A 12,633-nucleotide genomic window follows, 5' to 3' on the forward strand; every position below is an offset into this window, starting at 1 on the left:
CCTTCGCTGGTCGAAAATACAGCTGCCCCGCTCATAGGGCCAGCTGAAGTGTCAGTCACTGAAAATGAACCTACTGAATCCGGACCGGACGAAAGTCCAAAGGTCGAAACGGCAGTTGACCCGGTTCTCCCTTCAGAAGTTTCGTCTTCAAACACCACAGTCACTGAGGATTCATCTTCAGCTGACACCCTCACAGAAGAGAGTAAGGATGACACCGTCCATATTCTTTTCATCAACACCGATTCTGATGAACGTCAGGGCAATGTGCCCACTCCTTTATCGCAGGAAGGAGCCTCGTCAGGATCATATCCGGCCGTATATTCGGTCCCACCACCAAGCAACCTGGTTATGTCCTTTGATTGGAACCAACTAGGCAGACCCCGGTTACCAGCCAATATACCATTTAGAATTATAGTCCAAATATACAAAATGGTGATGGCTAGGACTATCATTGATGAAGGGGCATCTGTGAGTATCCTGTCCTCTATTGCTTGGAAAGCACTGGGTTGCCCGGCGCTTTTGCCTGAGATAAGGAATCTCTCGGGTTTTGACAAAGGAACCAGTCGACCATTAGGGATTCTGCCTAATGTGCCTATTACCCTGAAAGGGAAGGCTGTTTAGATGAATTTGATGGTCGTCCAAGGACCCTTGGATTATAACCTACTCCTTGGACGAGACTACATATATTGAATGGAAGCAATAGTCTCCTCGCTCTTTCGAATAATGTGTTTTCCATACGAAGGAAGAATGGTCAAGCTCGTAGACCAACTTTCATTTACGGGATCACGCATCGCAAATAGTCACATACCTATCCTGAATGGTCTATTCAATCAAGAAAGGTCTCTACCTCCGGTTCTTCTTCCTGATGAGGGCGAGTGATTCGGGAAAGTAGGGCCGGAACCCAGGGGGCATGCATCCTGGTCTGCTCTGGAGGCAGAAAAAACCTTGGGTGTAAAGTAGAATTTCCGCGGAAGAATATGACTAGTCCGTACCCCGTCCCCCTCCTTCATCTTTGTGAATCTTCCTCTGAGCCATCTTCGTGGAGAAGAAGGACAAGAAGACAAAGAGAGAGTTGGACTCTCAGAAGGGGCTGTTAGGAATGGGGTTGTTCTGGAAAGATATTCTTTTGTTAAAGTTAAGTGTGTGGCGGAAGCGCCGTCATTCACCTTTGTCTAAATAAGTAGGCTTTGCCAAAGAAGGGGATCCGTTTGCGGCAGCAAGTAGTAACCATCTTTGGGTAAAAGGCAAGCCTCACCCATTAAAACAAATGTTTTAAAGGATAAGTAGGGGCAGCCTCCAAAGAAAGGGATTCAATTGCTGCAACAAATTGTAACCATCTTTGTGTAACCTAATGATAGACATCGCCGAAGAAAGTTTCTATTTGAAAGAATTAGTAGAACGATCTTCGGATAACCTGAAAGAGGTAAGCCTCACCCGTTGAAAACAAGGGTTTTTTACGGATAAGTAGGGGCGACCTTGAAATTAGACTTACACCTGGGGGCATGCAAACCTCTTGGAATGCAAGCGCGGGCGGCTTTTTAGTTTTAGGTAGGACTAACCCCTCTAACCCGTAGGATAGGCCGATACCCAGCTCGCATAAAGAGAGGATATGGAGCAAAGCATAGGGAGATGAAGCTCTTTAAAAAATAGTGATCTTCCATGAGACCTTCCTACTTTATGACTGGTAAAAATGAGCAGTTTTCACAAGTGTTCATGCTCATTAAAAAAATAAATGCAAAACCGAGCAGTTTTTGCAAGGGTTCATGCTCGTTAAAAAATAAACACATATGTGAGCAAGCTTCCCCCAGAGTTCAAGCTCATTAAGAAAAATGAACCGGTAAATAACCATTTGAGACCGTAAATTCATCAGCCATAAAAGCCTTGGTCGTGTTTGCACCGTCGCCTCCACTTTTCATTTGGCCGATCATTCACATCCACTTGATTGTTTACCTATTTTGAGGAACAGCCGCGAAGAGTGATTTCACTTAGCCATCCTTGTAATACTGCCGCGATTGGAAAATTCCAACCTGTACCTGGAATCTGCTGCTATCCCTATTTATCACTTGTTCCTCGAAAGACGAGTCTTCTTTGAGCTCTTTTCACTGACTCATAAAATATGAAAAGTTTGCCGAGTTTTGGCCTTCCAGCTCGTTAAAAGGACCGGAAGAGCTATCCCTCCTCTAGATTTTAATCTTTTTGGACCTGAGGGATTAGTGCACAAAAAGATCGAGCGCTTGTCTAGTTCGGCTCGATAAAGATATCGAACATTCATCCCTTCTGTATTGTTTTATACTTTTTCGGACTTAAGGGATTAGATGACGAAAAAGGACCCCTGGAGTCCACTTTATGTACCCTTTTCAGACTCTCTAAAAATGAAAAGGACCGAGTTGTCGTTGTCGCTGGGCTCGTTAAAAATATTAGATAGCAACAAACTTGTCTTTAGACGAGAACGAGTTTCCCTATCGTTAGGCTCGTTAAAACATAGCGATGGGCTTGCCCGAAGGGCAGGTTATAGAACAAGCATATGTTATCCTCCTCAAGCTTGACAAAAATAAAGAGGTACTGGTCAGAAATGACTGGGGAAAAATTTGGAAGAACCTCAAAGCTTAATGGTAGCAAGTCGCTCTTGAACATGACACTTTTGCCTCCATAAATATCGGGTTGGGTTATTATCATTCACCGGTCCCTTCACCATGGTCTCGCCATACCATCCATACATGGGGTAATGCTACCGATCCATCACATCAGTGTCGTTATATGTTCAAGAGATGTCATTCAGAAAGTGTCAACCGGGTCCCATCCACTACCATACATCATCTTTCATCCTTCCATGACCGCCACCCTGAATCATATTTCACAGATCGTTTTCACCATCATCACTAGCTCCGTTCCATGTCACTGATGTGGGATTCATTAAGGCCCTCCTTTGACGGATTGCTTCTTGTCGACATCAGCTCATTATCCAAGAAGTTGATCTAGGAACACCCCCTCAGTACTTTGAAGCTTGCATGCCTCAATGGCAAGTTTCTCACTCCCGACGATAGGTATACATTAATGACCTTCGACCAGAAGACTTTGCGTGGTGTTCGATGTCAGATCCTATATTCACGCCACGTGAATTGTGCTGCAGTACCTTGAGGCTCATCATCATTATCGGTGATTCCTCTCGCGCTTGTTAACAGTTTACATTATTGACTGGTAATCAAGCGATGTCTTTCCATGTTCGACTTCAAGAAATTCTCACATGGATCGACTTGTACTAAAGTGAAGATCGGACAAGTTGAAGACCCCGGATCTAGTTTCATCCATCCGGGCTGCGATATATATTCAGGAGATAAAAACATAGACATGTGCAGCAGATGATCATCCTACTGAAAGGATGATAATTAAAAAGCAGAGAATTATCAGTCTGTTATCAGACGATCGTCTGTTTATGTACAACAAATGTATTTATAAAGCTGAGCATGGGAAATGCCCGCATCAGCTAGATCATGAAAAGAAAGTATGAAAAGATAATGTATTGTATTGTATTTTGTTACAGGTCACCTCCCGGCGATTGAATGAACTTCGGATCCTCCTAATAAAGCATTTCACCCGATAAACGACCTCATACTTTAGGGGGCAACTGTTATAGACATTTTTGTGCCTTACAGAATAGAGCATGAAATGTCAATAATCTGAGGGATCCAAAGTCCCTAAACGTGTTGTTCTTACCCTTAGAGGAACAAGGTCAACAAACCACAGCACTACAAATCAATTCTCCACTGAAAAACACTCAAAAAAAGGTCAGTTTTGGATCATTGCAGCTGCTCCACTAGGCATCTGCGCTGCATAGCAGGTACAACAAAGGCTATCTGCGTTGCATAGCAAGTAGAACAAAGGCTACTTGCGTTGGGCGTACTTGGACATGTGGAGGAATCTTTTCTCAATGTGCCAGTGCCCAGGAAGCTTCTAAAATGACACTTGGATCAAAAGATTCGCCTAATGATGAGTTAAGAGGTTCTAAAACTCCAAGTGGAAGGCAGAAACTCTGAGTGAAGGACTGAAGAACAACTGGAGTTGAAGAGGACAACAAGTCACACATCAAGCTGACTTATCTTCACTCCAAAACTCTATATAAGGATCTCATCCCATGGGATCTAGAGGCCGGAATTTTGTGCAGAGAATTGCTGTTGGTTTACAGTTGAGAGTATTGGGTGATTGCTTGAGGGAGGTGAAGAAGAGATTTCTCTCCGTCGGGAAGGTGATGCTGGATTGGACCTCTCATGGTTGTATCACCTCCTGAACCTTACTTCCATATATTAATAAAGCATTTGAGGTTCTTCTATTCGCATGTGTTTCAATGGTGTATTGTCTTACTTGCGTCTTTGATTTATGCTAATTCTTGAATCAGTTATGCATGCATGCTTCTTGTAGTTTCCTTTCTTTGTCTTGTTTGCAGGATCTCGTGTAGCTGGGCCCGTGAAAAGACTTGGAGCTGGGAGCAAGCGGCAATCAAAGGAGATTGGATCGACCATTTGCGCAAGACATCGGTAAGTGGATCTCTTCCTTTTATCTCTTGCATGTCATAAAGAAGAAACTTTAGATAGCTTTACTTTCAGCTGTTGCTAAGGAACTGTCACCCTTAGAGTGGGTTAGGGTCATTCCGAGTTGGATACTTTCCCCCACAACACATGTGGACAGGATGATTCGCTCTCCTGTGGACAAGATGATTCGCTCTCTTGTGAGACAGGATGATTCGCTCTCCTGTGGACAAGATGATTCACTCTCCTGTGGACAGGATGATTCACTCTCCTATGGACAAGATGATTCGCTCTCTTGTGGGACAAGATGATTCGCTCTCCTATGGACAGGATTATTAGTTCTCCTGTCGAGCCATCCTACTCATGCAGTCTAGGACTCATGGGAAGTACCTCTCATCATATCAATGAGCAAGGAAATGAGGATAGGGACCATAGTAGTACTAATGGACGCATCGTTGTATCTACCATACTCCCTATGCTAGGATGACCTTCATTGATCTGGGATCAATGAGACTGGTCTGGGACCAGTGGGAGTGGTACACACTGTGAGACTGACTTCAGGTCAGTGGAGGATGGTATGATACATCCTCGATCATTTCTTCTTCTTCATAATTCGAACAAAGCAGAGTAGAGCAAGAAGGGTCAAGCCATACAGGTCAGTGCATTTGATGGATGGACAGCAGTGATGGTCCGATAGATTGCAGATGAAGTTCTCCCTAGTTGAGAGGGAGTGTTAAAATTGGCAACTAGGGCCAAACTTCATGTGGGTCATCTTATTCATGGATGATGATATTTTTATTAGATTCCTCTCGTTGAGAGGTCTAGGATTGATCAAAAGATCATCCGATTCTAATAAGAATTTATGGAGATACGAATTTATTTTGATTATGGACTAATTGTCAAAGTCAGCTAGCAACTTATGTAGGCCCAGAAGCCCAACAGTCGCATCTATTCAACCCCAACGTTTTGCATATAAATACGAGTATTCTCCTCATTTGCACACTTCACTCTCATCACATCTCTCTCTCTCCTGCGCAGAAAAGAGTCTCTTCTTTCTCCTATGCAGAAAAGACTCTTCTCTCACACATGTGGAAGGAAGGACATAGATTTTAGGGCTGCAACTGCAAATCGGAAGTTTGACCAGCGTTGGCCATCATTCTCTCTCTCTGGACTGCGTAGTAGGTGAACCTGAATCTCTTAGGAAGGCCGCATTTTTTTGTGAAGGAATCAAGGCAATCCGACGGTCAGTTTGCATGATATTGATTGCACTAGTTTAGGGTTGATCTAGGGTTTGTTGCTGCTGATGTAAATCAGATTTTTTTACTATTTCTCTTTGCTGAATTATTGGAGATAACAGAAGATTTGATCAAAGGGTTTCCCCATATTGGGGTTTGTCCCTGGCTAGCCGCCACATCTTGTGTCTCTTGTCTTGGCTTGTTTTCTGTCGATCATCTAATGTTGTATCTGCACTTTACTTAATGTACATGTGATTGCTAATTAATAAGAATGATAAGTAAACTGCTCTAAGCATAGAACATACCATAACTTAACAAAATATTGCTCCATTTGTAGTATCCATGTTATCGAACCATTGCCATCAAACTTCCTCATATCGATCTTTGGAATGTGGTGGTTCTTAAACCCAACATTGGAGTCTCTAAAATCATAATTCATATTCCTTTTGTCTTTACCATGATTTTCATGGATTACCTTCTCACCACTAGGAAGCCTTCTTTCTAGCAACTTTGTCAAAACTTCCTTCAACCCTTCTATCTTGACATTCATCATTACTTCCATGTCTACGTTTAAACCATCATTCAAATTTCTTCATGGCTTCCAATTCATTTTTTATTACTTTTTGCAAGTGAAATTTGTTGCACTTGGTCTCGGAAATTTGATATATCATGTTGCATTTCTTCCTTTTCTTCTTGTGTCATGGAAGAGTTCTCTGATTTCTTACTAGGTGTGTCCATTTTTTTTGTTTCGAGGCATTTTGGAATCAAACAATGATATATATTCTTCACTATGCCCTTTGAATCACTTCAAACTCATTTTTCAAACAAAAGTTATGCAAAATTTAAAAAAAAATACACATTTTTCTTGTTTTTTAGGAGCTCGATATTGAAACTGATGTACCTCTATAATTTCGGATCTCCAAGGTTTGAAATTCCATCCAGTGGTAGCACTCTATGTCTTCTTTCCAACCCCACAAGTCAGACCAAGATTGGATTCTTCAAGAAAGAGTTATGCCCAATCTCCCACGATGACCTGATTATAGATTGGTTCAGTATAGCGAACTTGTACGAAGTGCCACGTGTCACTGCTTCGACCTTCGTCCCTGAAAATGATACACAAAAAACTACAGTCCATGCACTTTCAATAATTTTTTACAAAATTCAACTTCGATGCTTGGAGAGAAAGCTATGATGATTTTCCCTAGGTCACCTATTTCAGATGGAATTTTAGTACCTGCAAAAACCTAACTTCCTCAGATCATATCTCTGAAAATATAGCGAATTAAGATCTAAAATTCGTATACAAAGTTCACCGATATTTTGTCTCCACATTGTTGCAATTTCAGCTTCTGAAGCCTCGTAGAAAAAAAAAATTATAGTGAAAATGCCAAGATGACATGTTTGAATAAGCGAAACCCTAGAATCCAAAGCTTTGATACCCAACGTTATGCAACTAGCTCACAAAATAGAAGGAAAGATAGATCAACGACTTAGAAATTAGCCTCTTCGAGGGGGAAACCTCCTTTACATTACATAAATGAACAATTCTTGGTTGATACAAATGATAAGACCTTTTTGGTATATATAGGAGTCTAAGGGGTCACAATATAATTAGAGCCTACATAACAATAATAATGTAAGGGCACAATAATAACAATAGTGGGCTTCTATGGGACACAACAATAATAACATGGGGGATACATGGGCACAACAATAACAATAGGGAGCTACACTAACAATAACAATAAGGGGAATATACTAGTATTATAGTGACCTAACAGTGAGATTTGGCATAGAAGGTTTGGACACCTTCACTGCAAAATCTTGCCAACTCTAAACACAATGGTGATTAGCATACCTAAAATTAAGGAGAAGCATGAAGGAGTTTGCAAGGGATGTGCACTAGGTAAAAATGTTAAGAAACCATTTGGAAGCAGTGCTTCAAGATCTGAAGAATCCCTGGATCTCATTCACTCTAATGTTTGTGGTCCTATATCTACAAAGTCTCTAGGAGGTCATATATTGTTGGAAATACTAAGAGGGGGGGTGAATCAGTATTTCGTTTCAACTGTTATTTTTACCAGTTAGATCACTTATATTTAGAACACAAAATGAACAATGAGAATAAATGCTTTATTAATTTCTTCTTTATAATAAATCAAGTACAATATATGTAGGGCTCCAACCCTAGATGAAGACATCGATCTTCAATCTCCCAGGCTCCAACCTATATTTCCCAAGCATCGACTTGGACTTCCAAGGATTCAACCTTGTCAATTTTGAGGCACCAACCCCAAGGGTTCCAACCCTATATTTGGTTCAGGCTCCGACCTGGTTTCTTGAGGACTCTAATCCTCTAGAGCTCCAACCCTATCCTCCAAGGCACCAACCTTGTCTTTTTGAGGCTCCAACCCTTACTTTACTTCGTCAAGATGTATTTGGTTATACTTCACGGCTCCCAATGTCTTCTTCAACAATTGTCAATCTTCAGTTATGCCTTCCCTTAATCTCCACGTCACGTCATCAATGACAACCTTATCTTCTTATAAGGTATTGCCACTGCTCTTCATGTCACCCAAACAAAATCTCCAAGGTTACCTCATGATGGCTTCATGCATCATTGTCTTCAATTATCTCCACAAATATTCAATATGTTGCTTCACAAAGTTCTCCAACTCTTCCCTATTATGTTCTCAAGAGAATACTTCAACAAGCTCTATTTGTCCAATCCCAATAAATCAACATATCGACCACAACAGCTATGGCAACTTCAACCACGACAGCTTCAACTACGACAACTTCAACCATAGGTAGCTTCAACCACGACAATTGCGATAGCTTCAACCATGGACACTACGGCAGTTGCAACAGCTTAGACCACGACAACTATGGAAACTTCTACCATAGAAACTACGGCAGCTGCGACAGCTTAGACCACCACAAGTACATCAACTTTGACCATGGTAGCTTCAACCATGGCAACTACGACAACTTCAACTACGGTAGTTGCGAACATGGCAACTATGGCAGCTTCGACCACAGCAACTACGGCAGCTTCGACCACAGCAACTACGGCAACTTTGACCACGGAAACTACAGCAACTTCTCTGCTCCTAGCTTGAACCTAGGGGAGACTATTTAACCCAAGAATAATTCCACAAACTTGTCTTCCTTGATTTTCTAGGCTACGACTACTTCTCTACTTCTTGTCTTGTCTCCACCGAAAAATATGAGCTTGAATGAACGAATTTAGGGTTATATTTATAGTGGTTTTTCCATATTCTGAAGGGACACGTCTCTTTGCCAAGGGTTATGAGCCTACTCAAGTCGGCTTGGACAATTTGACAATTTTTTACATATGCTGACGTCAAAAATTGATTTCTCTTCAACGGTAAGGAATTTGGGGGCATGTAATAGCTCATTAGAAAGAGAAAAAAATCCTCTACACTCCTATGCCAATCCCATATTTAAATAGGGTCATTTTACCACCAATAAAATTTATTTTTCTGAGACTATCATTATTATTTTATTTATGGCAACCATTAGGATTTTAGTTTTGGGCATCCAATGTTTAGGGCTCCTTATTTATAGAATTAGGTCATAAAGCTGATTAGGATTATGGCTTCTTAAGGTATCATGGACATCAACAAGATTAGTGTGCCTCCTCAATGTGTATTCATGGGCATCTTCATTTAAGGCTTCATCATCAATGATCTAAGTTTTTTCATGGACATTAGGGCAAGGGCTTCTTCATTAGGATTAGGGCTTCATACACATGACCTTCCATTCATGTATCTTAAGGGCATCATAAGTATTAGGACTTGCATCAATGTGTTAGGGCTAAGGCATCTTCTAGAGTATTATGGGCATTTAGATCATGCATCACCAATCTAGGGCATAAATGTACTTAGGGTTTTGTCATATAGTTAGGGCAACATCATGAAAGGGTTTAAGGCATGTATCACAAGAATATTTTCCATCTCCAACAATGCCATATTGACATCAATGACAACCTTGACCAAAAATATATATTATGTAACTTTCATTAATGACCACTCAAGGAAAACATGGATCTATTTGTTGAAGTCCAAGGATGAAGTATTCGAAAAATTTCAAAAATTCAAAGCAGAAGTAGAAAATCTTACAAAAAGAAGGACAAAACCACTGAGATCTGACAATGGAGGAGAATACACATCAAAGGAGTTCATAGCTTTCTTTAAGGAGGTTGGAATTAAGAGGGAGTTGATAGTTCCATACAATCTAGAGCAAAATGGAGTAGTGGAACAAAGAATCACTCAAGTGAAGAAAGTGTTAGAGCTATGTTGCACGATCAAGACTTACCTCAATTTCTGTGGGGTGAAGCATCTAAAACAGTTGTCTACATTCAAAATTGAAGTCCTCACAGATCATTGGACAACATGACTCCTGAAGAAGCATTCACTGGGAAGAAACCATGTGTAGACCATCTCCGGATATTTGGTTGTCTTGTCTACATTCACATTCCAAAAGATAAAAGAAAGAAGTTGGATCCTACAAGCATTAAAGGCATATTTGTTGGTTATAGTAACACTTCAAAGGCATATAGGATCTACATAGAGGAAGGGCACTGAATTGAAGTGAGCATCAACTGAGATGTGATCTTTGATGAAAGTGTTGCATATAAGAAATATAAAGATCTCCCGATTGACTCTGATGATGAAGAACTACCGATATTTGAAGAATGTTCTAGGGAGGAAGAAGATTCCAATCATGAAGAAGAAGGTCCCAGTGAACCTGTGCAACAAGTCATCATTCCTGAAAATAGAAAGAGACCTAATTGGTTGAAGTCTACTCTTCAAGATGTAGAAGGACATGGAGCAGCCAAGGGTACATTCAGGGAAAGTAAGAAGCCTAAAAGATATTCAGGGTATGCAGCCTATATGACAAATTTGATTGAAGAAGAACCATCCAGCTTTGAAGATGTTGTCAATCATCAAGAATGGAAAGATGTTACGAATGAAGAATATCAATCAATAATGAAGAATGGAGTTTGGGAAATCATTCCTATGCCGAAAGACAAATCTCAGGTGACTTCCTAGTGGCTCCACAAGATTAAGCATGCAGCAGATAGAAGTATTGATAAATATAAAGCAAGGTTTGTGGCTAGGGGTTTTTCCCAACAAGAAGGCATCGATTATGAAGAAACATTTGCACCTACTACTAGATACACAACTATATGATTGTTGGTCTCTTTGGTAGCATCGATGGGATGGAACATCCATCTAATGGATGTCAAGACAGCATTCTTGAATGGTACTATCGATGAAGAAGTCTATATCGAACAAACCTTGGGATTTTAAGTGAACGATAGAGAGACTCACATATGCACGATGAAGAAGGCACTTTATGGCCTTAAGCAAGCTCCAAAGGCTTGGTATGCAAGGATGGACACGTACCTACAAAGATTGGGCATCTCGAAGAGTTTTGTTGATTTGAATCTCTATATCAAAGTAGAAAAGAATGAACCCGTAATCATTTTTCTATATGTGGATGATCTTCACATAACAGGTGTAGAAGGTTGTATTCAAGAATGCAAGAAGCAATTCGAAACAAAATTCGATATGAAGGATCTAGGGTTGATGCACTATTACTTAGGGTTGGAAGTTTGCCAAGGACCAGGTGAGATATACCTAGGTCAAGGAAAATATGTGATTAAGATACTGAAGAGGTTTGGCATGATGCATTGCAAACCTATGACAACCCCCATGATTGTTGAAGAAAGTGTAACTAGGTTCAGTCTTCATAAATGTACTTTTGATGTTTGTATTTATTCAAGAAAAGAAATATTATTTTTGTTATATTTATCAATGAGTTTCTTGCTCATTGAAATAGGTCTAGCACATGTTAAAGTGCTATAGATAAGTCAAAGAGTCAAAAAAAAGTTTGAAGACGCTTAAGGGCATGTTACACCTCCAAGCAAAGACAAGTCCTCTCCATGCAACGACATCATCAAAGGAGCAAAAGTGATGAAGGAAACTCAAGTCAGCCTACAGTCATCATGTCGGCCTCAAGTCAGCCTAAAGGAGGGATAGTCCTCTATATATAGAGGTTGTCCACTCCCTCAAACGACAAGTAATCCACCTCTTAAATCAGTGAGCAAGGAAGACTGAGAAAAGGGTGAAAAAGGACGATTATAAGGAGCCTCTAGTGCAATGAAGAAGGAGAAGTCATCACTGAAGGTTGGAGGAGTGTTTCTAGGATAACACACAATCACACGTGCAAGAAAAGGAGGCATCTCTACAGTCATAACAGCATCAACATAACAGTCTCATACTTCTCATTGTTTGGGCTTGAAACTTAGTCCTATAAGGCCTCCTGCTAGAGCGAAGAAGAGACTCTCTCAATCGAAGAAGAAAGCAACCAAATACTCAAGGAAAACTCCCACACGTGCAAGAGTTTAGGGCTGCAAGACAATCATATCAAGTCTGCAACTACACCTTGAAGAAGGAGCTCAGTTGGTCAAGAGGAAGGAAGGGATCATCACAAGTAAAGGGTCTCACTAAAGATCAAGGATAAGTGTCTCTTCTAGAGCAAGTGCAACAAGGACTATCAACATTTGTACGAAGAACGAAGTGCTGAAAGAAGGAGGATGAAGTGTCGAGGAATGAAGTGCAGGAAGAAGGAAGGACTTGACTTGTGCTTGGAGGATAATCTTGTCAAGGGTCTAGGGTTTGGCATTGATCAATAGAAGCTTCAATAAGAGAAATTTATGAAAGGGTTTTCCTCTCTAAGAGAGAGAGGTTTTTCCCTGGAAGAGAACCAACGTCTTGTGTTTTTATAGTTGTTTAATGAAGTAAACACTCACACTAATAATAAGAGAAGAAGATCAAGCTAAC

This window comes from Pinus tabuliformis, chromosome 4_1 (genome assembly GCF_031772625.1).
Source record: "Pinus tabuliformis cultivar Carrire ecotype Pingquan chromosome 4_1, CPIR1, whole genome shotgun sequence".
Classification (NCBI taxonomy): domain Eukaryota; kingdom Viridiplantae; phylum Streptophyta; class Pinopsida; order Pinales; family Pinaceae; genus Pinus; species Pinus tabuliformis.